We start from the raw sequence: 5,585 nt of genomic DNA on the forward strand, positions 1-5,585 counted from the left end.
GTTGCCGCTTCACCTCCTTAGATCACCGTTGCTGCGCCGCTCCCACCTCCACAAACCACGATCTTGTAGATCTAGCTTTTTTTCTCTCTCTCTCTCTCCACGATCTTGTAGATCCACGATCTTTGGTTTTCTTTTTCGTTCTTTGATTTTTTGCAAGGTTGTGTATGTTTGTTTGTTTCTCGGGGTTTTGTGTTTATAGGTTTGAATCGTTTGATGTACGTAATGTTTGTTTCTTGGCGTTCTGAGAGGATCGGACGAAAATGGAGGAGAAGAAAGAGGATCTGGAGAAGAACCCGCACAACCCGCACAACCCGCCCCGATCCGCCCCGTCCCGCAATACCCGAACCCGCACGGGTGTTGCTGTCTGTGCTCGGGTGGCGGGTTGAAATTTTGAAACCCCCAGGGTGCGAGGCGGGTAGGGGAAAAGGCCGATACCCGCCCCGCCCCGACCCGTGCCCACCCCTACTCTTGGCTAATGTCTATGGTCTTTGAACCTCACGTGAGGTTTGGCTCACAATGGAGAGGATGTTTGCCTCTCAATCAAAGGCTCATGTTTTGCAAATCCATCTTCAACTTACCTCATTAAAGAAGGGAGCATTGTCTATTTCTGACTATTTTCAAAAGGCGCAGACCTTCGCACAAACATTGGCTGCCATTGAAGAACCACTCAAGGACTCCGAGTTGATGTCCTATATTCTTGGTGGCTTAGGATTGAAATACGAATCCTTGGTTACGTCCACTTCCACCCGCATTGAACTTGTTTTAATTGATGATCTATATAGCCATTTGCGTCCACTTCCACCCGCATTCAACCTGTTTTAATTGATGATCTACATAGCCATTTGCTCACTCATTAGCAGCGATTAGAGCATACTCACACTCCCAGTCTCTACGGTAAATGTTGCTCAACACAACACTTCCAATACTAGCAGATTTCAGCCACAGAAATTTGGGTAGTCATTTGGTCGTGGCCGTGGCTCCAGTCCTTCTTCTTCAACTCGTCCCATCTGTCAAATCTGCAATAGAATTGGTCACATTGCCTCAAGGTGCTACATCATTCCTATCATTGTGACTCTGCTCCCCCAGTGGCATATTCACTTCTCAGCAATCTTCGTCTGATCCGAATTGGTATCCAAACACGAGTTAGATGAATCATCTCACTAATGATTTGTCTAACTTGAATTTACGAGCTATGAATACAAGGGCACAGATCAAATCAGAGTTCGTAATGGTCAAGGTTTGGATATTCTTCACACTCAATTTTTGTAAAGCAACGAATTCACCACCCCCATCAGTCTGGATAGCTTTAATGGAACGACTAAAATATTTTTCAATCATAACCTTAAATTGGAAAAATACAGTGAACACTTCAAATTTGCAAGTAAGGGGCAATAACCAAAAATATTTGCTAAAGTCATCCACAATGCAAAGAAAATAACGTTTATTATTGGAAGATAAAAGAGGAGCAGGGCCCCATACATCAAGATAAATTAGAACCAAGGGATCTTGTTACATAGAACGAGAAGGACCAAAATGAAGCTTGTGGAATTTGCCTTGCTTATTTGACAACACATGGAGACGATTCTTGGACACAACATGACGTACTAATGGAGTTGCAAGGTGACCAAGGCGATTATGCCAATGATCAATGGACACATGTTCACCCACAAATGCTGCACAAGCAGAAGAGTTTGGAGAAGTAGTTGGCTAAGGATAGAGTCCACTTTTACTCGGGCCGTGGAGTAGTAAGGTCCTCGAATGAAGATCCTTAACACGAAAACAATAAGGATGAAATTCAATGAAAACTTGATTATCATGAGTAAACTTATTAACCGAAATCAGATTTTTTTTTTCAATTTGAGGAAGATGCAATAAATTGGGCAAAGAAAAATTCTTAGTAGTGGATGGAATTTGAGCAAGACCAGTGTGAAGAATATCCAAACCTTGTACATTACTAACTTTGATTTGGTTCGTGCCCTTGTATTCATTAGCTCGTAAATTCAAGTTAGACAAATCATTAGTGAGATGATTCGTTGAACTCGTGTCAGGATACCAATTCGGATTAAACGAAGATTGCTGAGAAGTGAGATAAGCAGCTGGAGGAGCAGAGTCACAATGATAGGAATGATCAAACCTATTGTAGCACTTCGAGGCAATATGACCAATTATGTTGCAGATTTGACAAATGGGACGAGTTGAAGAAGAAGGATCGGAGCCACGGCCATGACCTCTACCACGACCATGACCAAATGACGACCCAAATTTCTGTGGCTGAAATCTGCCAGTATTGGAAAGGTTGCGTTGAGCAACATTTACCGTGGAGACAAAAAAGTCACTAGGAGTGTGAGCATGCTCTAGCCGTTGCTCATGAGTGAGCAAATGGCTATATAGATCATCAATTAAAACATGTTCAATGCGGGTGAAAATGGACGTAACCAAGGATTCGTATTCCAATCCTAAACCACCAAGAATATAGGACATCAACTCGGAGTCCTTGAGTGGTTCTTCAATGGCAGCCAATGTTTATACCAAGGTTGCACCTTTTGAAAATAGTCAGAAATAGACAATGCTCCCTTCTTCAATGAGGTAAGTTGAAGACAGATTTGCAAAACACAAGCCTTTGATTGAGAGGCAAACATCCTCTCCAATGTGAGGCAAACCTCATGTGAGGTTTTAAGACCATAGACATGAGCGAAGAGTTCTAAGAAAGAGAAGAAATCAAGGCGCTCAGGATGAATCTATACTGTTGATACCAAACCAAGTATTTTAGATTTTTAACCTTAGCAGTTGAGAGGGACGTGCTGCTGGAAGGAGTTACAAATTCAGGAGGACAAGGAAGATCACCAGTAACATAGCCATAAAAATTGTGCCATTTTAGAAATGGGACAATGATGGTACACCATAACGGATAATTATTATGGGTGAGCTTGAAAATGGAAAGTTGCGTAAGGTTTTGAGGGGAAGAAGAGGATGTTGACATGTTTGAGAAAAAAAATAAATAAATAGATAAGGATGCGGAAAAAAATTTGACATTTGTCTTAGAGCTCTGATACCATATTATAAAGGTGATTGTTGATTGTAATGCCTAAATGAGGTCTTTGATAATACAACATAAAGAAATGTAACCAACGTTTATTTGAAAAAGCAACCCCAAAGATTTGGGACCAAAAGCGGTTAGCGGTGACCATTGAATAAGTTTCTTTAGCTTGAGTTGGAATGTATTTGCATTATCACCATCTTCAAATTAAATAGTTTCTATTGAATTAGTTTTTTCAGCTTGAGTTGGGTTAGCTTGAGTTGAAAGCATGAGATGTATTTGCACCATCACAATCTTCAAATAAAGTATTTTCTAAGGCAGCACCATATATAAACACACAATTAGTTATGTTAGCCAAAAAATAAAAAATAAAAAATTCCATTAATCACATGTTAATTACCCAAAAATTGCGATTTTTTTTTTTAAAAAAAATCACATAATTTTAAAGGTTAAACTGTAATTTTAAAGGTTAAATTACGATTGTACCAAACACTTAACTGCATTTTTAAAAATTACATTTTTAAAACGAATCCTTGGTCAATTAAAATATTGTTTTCAGATGTGGACACCAGTGCAAGTTATTTGATACGTGCACGGCCACAATTTATGAACATCTCGTAATAAAAAGGCCGAGGCTTTGAATTGATAGGGAGACCAAAGTAGCCTTTTTTTTTTTTTTTTTTTGGTTGAAGACAAAATTAAGATTGGAAATGGGTGGCCAAAAGACCTATTGGAAAAGATAGAATGTCATGGCGGTGTTGGTGACCTTTCATTTCTGGCTACAGAATCTCCTACAAAAGTTCAAATAAGGCTTAATCAACATTATTAACGTTCAGCCAAAGAAACAAAAACATATTTGAACTTCCTTTCCTTTTCAAATAATTGTCAAAACATTTTTCAAGAAAAAATATTTCTCGAAACATAGTTTTTTGGCTTTTGGCTTGTAAGAAAAATTAACGAGAGTGAAAAACAGCCAGAGAGACTTCCAGCAATTAACCTTCGACAGTGGCCCGGCCGATGTCCGACAGAAATCATATAGAGGTTTGATAGTTTGAGAAAGGAGAAACTCAAACTCAAAAAATAGTTTACGTTTTTAATTATTTTTAATCGTATAAGCACCGGAACATACCAAAAAAACATTTTTCAAAAAATATTTTACAAAAATCAAGATTCATACTATGTAAACAAATTTATGTTCTAATTGTTTTGAATTTCTCGTAGTGACCAATCCCAAGTGCCATAGTATATACTGATTTTTATTTATTACTTTTTGTTCGGAAAGTGGATTGGAGCTGTTTTTATTCCATAATACAAATTCCTCATTCTTTCTTTAATTGGGAAATTAGAGAAATGATAGAGACACAATTTTTTTATTCAACTTTTCTTTTATGTGGTCATTTTTTTAAAAAATAAAAATAAAAAACAAAAAATATTTATGAAGCAATATATATAACATCATGTTTTTTTTTTTTTTTTATTGGGTAAAGTCTACTTAACCCTCTTAAACTACCACCCCAATTGCAATTTATCCCTCAAACTATCAATTATGAGAATTTACCTCCCAAGCTACCAAAACAATGACAATGTACCCCCAAATGCTAGCAAAATAACAAAATTACCCCTATAAAATTTTCAATAAGACAAAGATACCCTTAAAATTTTGAAAAAAAAAATTAAAATTTAGTATTTTTATTTTTATTTTAGTAAGGGTAATTTCGTATTTTAAAAAAAATTAGGGATACATTGTCATTGTTTTGGTAGTTTGGAGGTAAATTGTCGTAATTGATTGGGGTAGATTGTCATTGGGGTAGTAGTTTGAGGGGTTAAATGAACTTTATCCTTTTTTATTTAATATTTTTTTAAAAAAAAAAATGATATTTTTCTTTACAATAATGACCATTTTTCTGAAGAAAAATACCAAATAAAAAAAAAAAAAGACCACACGAAATGTTATTACTTCATAATTTTTTTTAATTTAAAAGAAATGACTACATAAGAAAAAAAATTAGATCAAAATTGTGTCTTTAAATTGTGTCCGTATTATTCCACTTATTTATTTATTTTTTCTTCTTTTTCCCTTGCATTTCTATTTCTTACAAAAGATTTCCTATGATAGCAAATCAGTTTACCCACGTGGCGTCATGCGTAACCGTGCCATCGTGCATAAAGTAAGATTTATTTTTTTCTTTTAAATATTAATAATAATAATATATTATTATTATTATTTGACCCGAGCCACCCCCAAGGGCCTCCGTTTGGCCATAGGGTGGCTTCGGCCATCCTTAGGACCAAAAGTCAAAAAAAAATTTGACCCAAAAAATAATTTTATAAGACATACTTATATCATACTTGTATCATACAATAAGCGTCGGATCTCTTTCAAAAGATCCTGACGATGAAGGAATTCACCCCTAATTTAGGAAATCCTGGTCCAATATTTAATGGTCCACAGAAAATCGCTACAGTTTCAATCTGATGTGAGAGTAAAGTTAGCATATTATTGTAATCCTTTGGTCAGACAAGCTTGTCAACTTTTTTGACGTTGACA

At 36.3% G+C, this 5,585-nt stretch overlaps 1 non-coding gene across 1 annotated transcript; it reads right to left on the reverse strand.

Annotated features, from left to right (window-relative positions):
• Positions 1-2,363: 2,363 nt before the first annotated feature.
• LOC132164828 (small nucleolar RNA Z247) lies at positions 2,364-2,502 on the reverse strand. The gene has a single exon (XR_009438431.1). It is a non-coding gene; the product is annotated as a small nucleolar RNA Z247 (small nucleolar RNA).
• Between the last annotated feature and the right edge of the window lie 3,083 nt (positions 2,503-5,585).

This window comes from Corylus avellana, chromosome ca10 (genome assembly GCF_901000735.1).
Source record: "Corylus avellana chromosome ca10, CavTom2PMs-1.0".
NCBI lineage: Eukaryota > Viridiplantae > Streptophyta > Magnoliopsida > Fagales > Betulaceae > Corylus > Corylus avellana.